At 42.5% G+C, this 11,404-nt stretch overlaps 1 pseudogene; it reads left to right on the top strand.

Moving 5' to 3' along the window:
• The first annotated feature begins 3,809 nt into the window (after positions 1–3,809).
• On the top strand, positions 3,810–4,621 carry LOC134568763 (ran-specific GTPase-activating protein-like; annotated as a pseudogene).
• Positions 4,622–11,404: the final 6,783 nt, after the last annotated feature.

Genomic DNA, 11,404 nt, shown 5'->3' with positions numbered 1-11,404 from the left:
GGATGTTCCTTGTGTTGTTGTATATGTTTGGACGTTGCATGTGTGTAGAGCAATTGTGTGTGTGAAGGGGTCTGTTTGTGGCGTACTGCATGTGGCTAGGGGCTGTAGTGTGTGTGTCTCTTGGTTGTAAAGTATGTGTGTTTGTGTGTGTGTATTTATATAGGGCCTGTGGAGTGTGTGCATGTAAGGAGCTGTACTGTGTGTTTGTGAGTGTATCTAGGGGCTCTAGTGTGTGTTTGCATATAGGAGCTGTAGAGCACATGTGTATAGGGGGGATAATGTATGCATAGGTGGTGTGGTGTGTACAGGGGGTGCAGAATATGTATTTATAGCGGATATAAATTAGTGTGGATGCATGCAGGGGGTGTAATGTGTGTGTTTATAGGGGTATAACGTATGAGAGTGCAGGGAGTGTAGTGTAGGTTTATGGGGTATAGAGTGTGTATGTGAGTACCAGGGCAATAGTGTGTATATAAGGGGTATAGAGTGTGTGTAGTGTGTTTGTGTGTAAGTGCAGGAGGTGCAGTGTGGATATAGGGGTATAGAGTGTGTATTGTGTGTTAATGCAGGGGCTGTAGTGTGTATGTAGGGGTATAGAGTTTATGCAGTGTGTTTGTGTGTTAGTGCAGGGGGTGTAGTGTGTTTGTGTGTTAGTGCAGGGGGGTCTGTGTGTGTAGTGTGTTAGTGCAGGGGAGCAGTATGTTTTTGTGTTAGTGCAGTGTGTGTTAGTGCAGTGTGTGTTAGTGCAGGGGAGCAGTATGTTTGTGTGTTAGTGCAGTGTGCGTTAGTGCAGTGTGTGTTTGTGTGTTACTGCAGTGTGTGTTTGTGTGTTAGTGCAGTGTGTGTTTGTGTTAGTGCAGTGTGTGTTTGTGTGTTACTGCAGTGTGTGTTAGTGCAGGGGAGCAGAATGTGTGTGTGTTAGTGGTGCAGTGTGTGTTAGTGCAGTGTGTTAGTGCAGGGGAGCAGAATGTGTGTGTTAGTGGTGCAGTGTGTGTTAGTGCAGGGGAGCAGAATGTTTGTGTGTTAGTGCAGGGGAGCAGAATGTGTGTGTGTTAGTGGTGCAGTGTGTGTTAGTGCAGTGTGTGTTTGTGTGTTAGTGCAGGGGAGTAGAATGTGTGTGTGTGTTAGTGGTGCAGTGAGTGTTAGTGCAGTGTGTGTTTGTGTGTTAGTGCAGGGGAGCAGAATGTGTGTGTTAGTGGTGCAGTGTGTGTTAGTGCAGTGTGTGTTTGTGTGTTAGTACAGGGGAGCAGAATGTGTGTGTGTGTGTTAGTGTTGCAGTGTGTGTTAGTGCAGTGTGTGTTTGTGTGTTAGTGCAGGGGAGCAGAATGTGTGTGTGTTAGTGGTGCAGTGAGTGTTAGTGCAGTGTGTGTGTGTGTGTGTTAGTGCAGGGGAGCAGAATGTGTGTGTGTTAGTGGTACAGTGTGTGTTTGTGTGTTACTGCAGTGTGTGTTTGTGTGTTAGTGCAGTGGGTGTTTGTGTCAGTGCAGTGGGTGTTAGTGCAGTGTGTGTTTGTGTGTTACTGCAGTGTGTGTTAGTGCAGGGGAGCAGAATGTGTGTGTGTTAGTGGTGCAGTGTGTGTTAGTGCAGTGTGTTAGTGCAGGGGAGCAGAATGTGTGTGTTAGTGGTGCAGTGTGTGTTAGTGCAGGGGAGCAGAATGTTTGTGTGTTAGTGGTGCAGTGTGTGTTAGTGCAGTGTGTGTTTGTGTGTTAGTGCAGGGGAGTAGAATGTGTGTGTGTGTTAGTGGTGCAGTGAGTGTTAGTGCAGTGTGTGTTTGTGTGTTAGTGGTGCAGTGTGTGTTAGTGCAGTGTGTGTTTGTGTGTTAGTGCAGGGGAGCAGAATGTGTGTGTGTGTTAGTGGTGCAGTGTGTGTTAGTGCAGTGTGTGTTTGTGTGTTAGTGCAGGGGAGCAGAATGTGTGTGTGTTAGTGGTGCAGTGAGTGTTAGTGCAGTGTGTGTTTGTGTGTTAGTGCAGGGGAGCAGAATGTGTGTGTGTGTTAGTGGTGCAGTGTGTGTTAGTGCAGTGTGTGTTTGTGTGTTAGTGCAGGGGAGCAGAATGTGTGTGTGTTAGTGGTGCAGTGAGTGTTAGTGCAGTGTGTGTTTGTGTGTTAGTGCAGGGGAGCAGAATGTGTGTGTGTTAGTGGTGCAGTGAGTGTTAGTGCAGTGTGTGTTTGTGTGTTAGTGCAGGGGAGCAGAATGTGTGTGTGTTAGTGGTGCAGTGAGTGTTAGTGCAGTGTGTGTTTGTGTGTTAGTGCAGGGGAGCAGAATGTGTGTGTGTTAGTGGTGCAGTGAGTGTTAGTGCAGGGGTGCAGTGTGTGTAGTGTGTTTGTATGTGTGTAATGTGTTTGTGTTTGTATATGTCCTTTAATTATTATTATTAAAAAGTTTAAAAAAAAATTCAATTTATTCCCCCTTTTAACTTTCCAGGGAGCATTCACATACCTGGTGGTCCAGTGAGGGGGGGCTACGCCACACACACATCCCAGGTGGTCCAGCAGCAGGTAATTCAGTCTGTACCCCGCAGAGTACAGACAAGGTCTCTCTCCCTCTCGCGAGCGCCGTTTTTTCAGAGCGTTGCCACGGGTTACCATGGCAACGCTCTGATAATCTCGGAGCTCGCGAGAAGAAGAGAACGGAAGCTGCTCGCCGTGCGCGGAGGGAGACCGGCTCACTTTCCGATCTCCACTCCGGCCCATGATGGGATAGAACTCCATCTTGGGGCCGGTGCTGCTGCACATGGGCCGGCAGGGGAGATCTCTTGATCTTTCCTGCTGGCCTCGGCCCATGGCCATCGCGGCCCACCGGGCATTTGCCCGGTTTGCCCGATGGCCAGTCTGGGCCTGCACACAACACATACATAAAAACAGACAGGCACACATACATACAGACAAGACACACATACAAACAGACAGGCACTCATACATACAGACAGACACATACATACACATACACACATACATATATACAAAGACACATACATACAGACAGATAGACAGACACAGACAAACACACAAGACATACATACAAAGACACATACAAACAGACAGGCACACATACATATTACAGGCAGATAGACACAGACACATACATACAAACAAACACACACACATAATATTTAAGTCACCCTCCTGTTGCCTACCTTTTAGGTGCAGGAGGGCGACTTTCCCTGGGGTCCAGTGGTGGCTCAGGTTGAATGGAGTCACTGGGCTCAGTGATAGCTGGGAGGAGTGTTGTGCATTCACTTCCTCCCAGCAGTTATGATCTCATTACAGGGGGCCTGGTCACGCTGTTAAAGCGCCCAGCGCTGACCGGGCCCCCTGACAATCCATACCCATTGGGTGGCCCTGACAGCATGGGCCACCTGATAGACCCCTTGGATGGCGGCCGAGGTGGTTTGCCGCGCGGCCCATGGCTGCAAATGATGATGATACCCGCGGTATATAGTGGGACCCTCACTCGAGTATAAAAAATGTGCTGAAAAAGTCGACTTATACTCGAGTATATATACGGTAACTAACAAACCACATTGACTCTTACATACACTTAATTAACTACTTATACAACTATTTACATACATATAGTGTTTTATATAACTTTACAATTATAGAAAGGGGATATTTAGAGAAGATGGTCGTGTTCACATGAGCCTGCAATCGATAAGGTTTTGCGGTAAGCAGATATATGGTTCTCTTCTTCTTCTTTCTGGTCGAATATGAATACTAATAGAAAAAAGGGGGGAGGGAAGCAGCATCTTAGGGGTGTCCTCCAATCCAAATTTAGAAAGGCAAATTTTAAAATAAAGGAGTATGAGAGACATCCAGGCAAGCCAAGACCCACCTGCTCAATCCACCTCCATCCCCCACCCAATGACCGACACCAAGGAGACACTGGAGGAGCATGAAACCTCTACTGACAACACAGAGGATGCCAATCGCAACCCTCACTTTGAACCAATGCTTTCACTGCCTAAGCAAGAGATTAAGACACTCGAAGTGGATGAAGAAGAAATGTTTAAGATGCAAGCAAAATTGTTTGGATTTGCATCTGAAAATGACCTGCCTGAGTGAAAATAAAGGGGCACTGCTGATGTTAAGTTGCCGAAACACCGGGAGAAGGGTACATTCATACTGATGAGAAGAGATAAAACTCTGAAGATCTGTTCAAATCACTATGTTACACCTTCAATGGAACTTAAGCCCAATGCAGGAAGTGACAGAGCATGGGTTTGGAACACAAATGCAGATTATGCAGATAAAGCTCCTAAACCGGAACTACTTCCCATTCGGTTTTTAAAAGCAGAGAATACTCAAAAGTTCAAAGCAAAGTTTGAAGAATGCAAGAATGAAATTGAGGGGAAATAATCTAACGAAGTGATAAAAAATGATAGAGCTGACAAAGTTGCAAAAAAACTAGAATATCTCTCTGTAAAGGAGGACAAAGTGCAAGAGAAGGAAGTGGACACCAAGCAAGAAAATCAATAAGTCATCCAGAGCCTTGTACACTTACATTTTACAAGGACTTTATAACCTCAAAATAAGAACTGAGTTCAAACGCTCAGGTTGTTTTTTCTAAGCTTTTGCCTCTCAGAAGATTTCTTTAAACAAAAAAACATCCCCAGTCATGAAAATGTACTGTGGTCACTTTCTTTTTCCATAGTGGAAACACTTTTTTATAGTCATCCAAATTAATGAATAAGCCTGCTTGCAAAATGTGAATAAATAAATAAAGTACGATAAAGTGAAGAATATAGTGAAGTAAGTTGAAAGGAGAATTAAATAAAAAGTAATGCACTTAAAGTTTTCTGGAGCTGATAATTAGCTCCAAATGTATGTTTTTGGGTGGCACAGCCCCTGTATGTGGATATACTTGGTGTTTCAATCCAATAGGGGACTCCAGATGGTATAGAACAAAAACAGAAAGAACTGATATAGTGTAATATGTTCAATTATCCATAATAAAAAAGTATTTATGTGGATTTACACTCACAATTTACTGAGCCAACAATTGGCTCTTAGTGATGCGCATGTAATGAGGGTAGTCCACACACTTAGATATACAGGGGTTCCCTCTCTATTGGTTAACATAGCAGCAGATTCTAACTGGAGATATATAAATACAACAGAAATATAAATATAGTGCTCACATTTAAAACTGGTAAAAGTAATATAAGGAGATGTACTCACAAGCAGGGCCGGACTGGCACACCGGGATACGGTAGGCCACGGTACCTGGGCTGATCAGACAGCCCTAAATTAGGCTAATTCCATTTAAATGATATTCCCCTCGGACTGTGCCAGCCTTTGTTAGTCTCCCTTCAAAATTTACCTTAATTTCGACTGCATGTCCCACCTCCGCATGCAATCTCCACCTCCGCACGCATGCCCCACCTCCTGAACATAACTCCGCCTCCCGTATGCAAGTCCCGCCTCAATGCAAGTTGCTGACCTCGCTGGAAAGAAGAGCAACAAAATGGCAACTTGCCTACTAGTGCCAGGTAAGCTTTAGCCATGACAGTTATTGTGTGTGTGCCTGTTAGTAAGTGAACTTGTGTGTATGTGTGTGTCTGCTAGCAAGTGAGCTTGTGTGTTTGTGCCTGCCTGCAAGTGTGTGAGCTTGTGTGTGTGTGTGCCTGCTAGTGAGTGAGCTTGTGTGTGTGTGCCTGCCTGCTAGTGTATGAGCTTGTGTGTGTGTGTTTGCTAGTGAGTGAGCTTGTGTGTGTGTGTGTGTGCTAGTGAGTGAGCTTGTGTGTGTGTGTGTGTCTGCTACTGAGTAAGCTTGTGTGTGTGTGCCTGCCTGCTAGTGAGTGAGCGTGAGTGTGTGTGCGCCTGCTAGTGAGTGAGCTTGTGTGTGTGTGCCTGCTTGTGTATGTGTGCATGTGTGGCAGCTAGTGAGTGGGCTTGTGCGTGTGTGTGTGTGTGTGGCTGCTAGTGAGTGAGCTTGTATGTGTCAATGAGCTTGTCTGTAGTGAGCATGGGTGTGTGCCAGTGAGCTTGTCTGTAGTGAGCATGTGTGTGTGTGTGTGTGTCAGTGAGCTTGTCTGTTGGAAGCATGTGTGTGTCAGTGAGCTTTTCTGTAGGGAGTATGTGTGTATCAGTAAACTTGTCTGTGGTGAGTATGTGTGTGACAGTGAGCTTGTCTGTAGGGAGAATGTGTGTGTTAGTGAGATTGTCTGTAGTGAACATGTGTGTCTCAGTGTGCTTGTGTGTAGTTAGCATGTGTGTCTCAGTGTGCTTGTGTGTAGTGAGCATGTGTGTGTCAGTGTGCTTGTGTGTAGTGAGCATGTGTGTGTGTGTCAGTAAACTTGTCTGTAGTAAGCGTGTGTGTGCATCAGTGAGCTTGTCTGTAGTGAGCGTGTGTGAGTGAGCTTGTCTGTAGGAAACATATGTACATCAGTAAGTTTGTCTGTAGGGAGCATATGTGCATCAGTGAGCTTGTCTGTAGTGAGCATTTGTGTGCCAGTGAATTTGTCTGTAGTGAGCAAATGTGCTTCTGTGAGCTTGTCTGTATTTAGCATGTGTGTGTCAGTGAGCGTTTCTGTAGGGAGCATGTGTGTGTCAGTAAACTTGTCTGTGGTGAGTATGTGTGTGTCAGTGTGCTTGTGTGTAGTGAGCATGTGTGCGTCAGTGGACTTGTCTGTAATAAGTGTGTGCGAGCGTCAGTGAGCTTGTCTGTAGTGAGCATTTGTCAGTGAGCTTGTCTGTAGGAAACATATGTACATCAGTAAGTTTGTCTGTAGGGAGCATGTGTTCATCAGTGAGCTTGTCTGCAGTGAGCATTTGTGCACCAGTGAGTTTGTCTGTTGTGAGCAAATGTGCATCAGTGAGCTTGTCTGTATTTAGCATGTGTGCATCAGTGAGCATTTCTGATGGGAGCATGTGTGTGTCAGTGAACTTGTCTCTGGTGAGGATGTGTGTAACAGTGAGATTGTCTTTAGTGGGTTTGTGTGTGTCAGTGAGCTTGTCTGTAGTGAGCATGTATCTGTGTGTGTCAGTGAGCTTGTCTGTAGGGAGCATATGTGTGTCAGTGAGCGTGTGTGTGTGACAGTGAGCTTGCCTCTAGTAAGCTTGTGCGTGTCAGAGTTTGTCTGTACTACGTTTGTGTGTGTATACCAATAAGCTTGTCTGTGTGTGTCAGTGAGATTATCTGTAAGTGAGCTTATTTGTGTGCACCCGCGAGCTTGACTTTTTATGTCAATGGGTTATGTACATCAGTAAGATTGTCTATGAGCTTGTGTACCAATGAGCTTGTATGTCAGTGAGATTGTCTGTGTCCGTATGCTTACTGTATAATTAAATGTTTTACTCTGAAAGGACCAATATTTTATATTAAAAATAAATAAAAAATAAATATATATAGTGTAGATTAAATTAGCCATATTAGTCCAGTAGACAAGATGCCAAAATACCAGAGTATTGCAGCATGCAATGATACCTTTTTTATTGGACTAACATAATATTTCAAAGACAAGCTTTTGAGAGTTTTCCTCTCTTCCTCAGTTCTGAAGCAATACTCTCGAAAGCTCGTCTTTGAAATATTATGTTAGTCCAATAAAAAAGGTATCATTGCATACAGCAATACTCTGGTATTTTGGCAATATATATATTGCCTTTTTGTCATTCATATATATATATATATATATATATATATATATATATATATATATAAACCAAATATTATTCAAGGATGCACTCACAGATCTTCTAACAAATTGGTTTTTTTTATTTAATGTAATATAATTACATCCAGCAAACAAATCAACGTTTCGACCCGGACTGGTCTTTTTCCAAGATCCTATATATTAACCAATAATATGTTAGACTATGTCTTGCCACCCCAGATAATTAAATAATATATAAACACATATATACAGTGTATATATATATATATATATATATATTATGTGTTTATATATTAGATTTTTTTCCAGGGCTGCTTTGTATCCCCAGTCCGGCACTGCTCACAAGTGGAGAGCAAAAGAGGTTTTGCTTAATCCTTATGGAGTAGGTGGTATAATCCCCACCAAGGAATTTAATGGTAAAATCTTCTGGTTGAAATCAAGAAGGTCCAAAATTAGGTATATAAAAAACACAAGTGTTTCACAGAGCTTGATGGCAGTAAAGCTCACAGAAATGTGCTGTATAGATAAATGTATCAGAGAGCTACATAACAATAAAATGTACAGTAGTATGCACTGTGTATGAATGTATACAAACTAAAACAGGACGACTACTGAGAATGGATAACAACTCAAATAGCTTGCCCTTCGGTGGGTTTTCACTCAGTTCTCACTCTGGTTTTAGCTTATCTTGTGCCATTAGAAGAATAACCTAACCCATTTGGATATCAGACTGATATCAAGCTATTTGAGCTGTTGTCCGTTTTTAGTATTGTCTTGTGACCTGTTTTAGTTTGTTTGCTCTCCCAAAGGTAAAAGGACCCCTAAGGTAAAAGAAATGGACCCCTTGCTCACTGTGCCTAGAGGGTTATCAGGTACATGCTAAAACGATCGTCTGGGGATCCTGTAACTCTTCTGCATTTCAGATGTGGCCTGTCGGCATTTCAGATGTAGATTGCCCTTGCGGTTGGGATCAGTCTCTTATGCAATGGCAAAATTGAGATAAAATTTGTATGCAATCTGAGTGGGGTTCCACTGAATGGCAAGCTAGTTGAGCTGTTGCCCGTTCTCATAAACTCTTGTTTAAGCCAAAGGATTCGCATTTGTAAATGGATCCAAAGGAAGAATATTTTTGCAAGGCACAATATTTGCGTAGGTTCCCTTGCTGTCTGTAATTCTACATTCTTCAGAGCTAGGAAAGCATATACTGGTATGTAAAAAATAAAAAAGATAAGGCTATTTCAAACATCTTAAGATCTCTCAAGGCATGGAAACTTTTAGAGACATATTTAAAACAGCTGCAAAAAACTGTAAAATAACACATATTTTAGCATTAGCTACCCCCTTAAGGTCTATGTACAAGGAGGCCTATATTTCCTCTGTTATTTCATTTTTGCTAATACAGTACAGTGCAATATGCTCATACAGTGATATACTGATAGATAATTGCCTACTTGCATGTTCCTTTTCAATAAAAATTGTAATATTTTCTTATAATAATCATGATATAATACTTGCAAGAAAAATGAATGCTTTAGCATAATAAATATTACACACTTTTATATTTATTCTCTAAACAACCAGGGTTAAACACTAAAGGGGGAATTTTCAGGAATTCCATGTGAATTTTACATATTAGGAAAAAACAAGGAATAGGGAAATTCTCAGTCATTTACATTTCCAGTCTGTCTATTTCCCCTCTCATAATTTTAAATTCCATTTAATTTTCGATTTGACCCTGATTAGCCATTACCAAATTAAAACCATAATTTTTCAGAGATCATGTCACAATTTTGGAAGCCATTTTGAAAAAAATACACCAACTGCACATTGCTTTTCCATCACTCTGTTTAGTTAATAGTCTTCCTGGATTGTTGCCCCATTACAAATAGAGCCCAACAATAGTTTTTTGTGAGTGGTGATGATGTCAGGTGTACAAATAAAGATCACATTAGGCTCATAATAAAATTCATTCAATGGACTGGATACAAGAGATAACATTTGCATTAAGGCTGCCTCGATAAGCAATGCTAGGCCTGAAATCAGAGTTTGTGCATCCCAGTGCGCACTGCACATATATGACATTTCAGGCAATTTGTGAAGATACTGAGAACCAGGTCAAGATAACTTCATCACCTTTTTGTCATTTAGACAAGACTGTAGGCAAAAACTGCTTTCCCATCACAAACTATGGTATGATGTTCTCCTGTACATAAGACAGGATACCTAAATTGGGGCACGTTATTCATCAAGAGAAGGATGTATGATTTAATGTTACATGTGATGAAGAGAATCATACATTGTTTATTGTTCAGTGTGTCCCTGAGGGGACCAATTCACAATTGTCTTATTATTTATGAGGATAAAAACTGCCTGTTGTATCATAACTAGAAATATGTAGGAAATACACTACATGGCAATATATGCACACTTGTTCATCAAAGCACTCATTCCAAAATCCTGTCGCATTATTTCAACAAACTATTTCTGGATTTTGTTTTATATACAGATGCATTGTTATGCTTAAACAGGAAATGGCTTTTCTATTTCAAACCTGGAAGCACATCATCTAGAATGTCAATATGTACTGTAGCTTAAAGGAACACTGTAGGGTGAGGAACACAAACATGCACTCCTGACCCTACAGTAAAATAACATCTAGGCCCCCGGCCCCCACTTGCCCCCTAAATATAGTAACATCTTACTTTTATTACAGTCTGTTGCTGCTGCTGGCTCAGCCCCTAATCTGCCTGCTTGGCTGACATCATCAGAAGTGATTTCCCATAGGAAAGCAATGGATTGGCTGAAATTTCCAAGAAGGCAGATCAGGGACAGAGCCAGCACAAGTCAAGCCGTCCACCCTGCTCCTCCCTCGATTAGCCCGCAGACACCAAAGTCTTATTTCGCCCTGCCAGGCTCCAAGAACTCCCGATTTCGGGGTCTGCTGCAGCACTGTCAGCCATGTGGGTTTTTTTTGTCGTCCCTGTGGATATCTATATGCCAATGGGATGATCGGGAGAATAGGAGCCTTTCACAATTTATTTCTGGAGGAGCATTTGTCCCCTTTCCTATATTGCAGGAAACATTTCAATTGCCCTCAAACTTTACATTTTTATACCTACAAATCAAAAGTGTACTAATTGAATATGTTGACTATGACAGGGATGTCACTGAGGATGATAGGGGGGATCTCCAACGCCGACTGGCCTTTTGCTGGTCTACTCCATTGAGGCCCATACTCCTCTCCATCTGCTATAAAGTCAAATTAACCACCAAGACTGAGACCCCCATGGCCCTTGTAGCGCAATGGGAAAGAGACATGGGGAAAGCAGTCCCACAGAACATATGGCTTAAAATATTGAATGCATTGAGGGGCATTACCATATGTTTCTCACATATAGAAGCACACGGTAAGCTTATATACCACTGGTACCTCACACCGGACAGACTAAACCATATCTATAAAACTGTCCCAGAGGTGTGTTGGAGATGCGGTTTGGCAGGGGATACAACAACTCTGTGCCACGGTAGCAAAACTTGTGAAATCGCTAAATTTACAGATCCCATTAGAACCGGAGGTGTATCTCAAGCTGGAGTTCCCACTCCAAGTTACCTTCTATGGGAGGGCTCTGGTATCACATATCGCCATTGCAGCAATAGAGGCAATGGTAATAGATAGGGTAAAAATTAACTACACGTATGAGCGTATGGCGATTCTCTCACTAAATTTGAAACTAAAACATTAGGGAACCATGGGAGGCCCGATACCCATACTCTCCCACTTAACCCGTCCT

The sequence above is a fragment of the Pelobates fuscus genome, chromosome 7 (assembly GCF_036172605.1).
Source record: "Pelobates fuscus isolate aPelFus1 chromosome 7, aPelFus1.pri, whole genome shotgun sequence".
NCBI classification, from domain to species: domain Eukaryota; kingdom Metazoa; phylum Chordata; class Amphibia; order Anura; family Pelobatidae; genus Pelobates; species Pelobates fuscus.
This window is presented reverse-complemented; position numbering and strand designations above follow the sequence as displayed.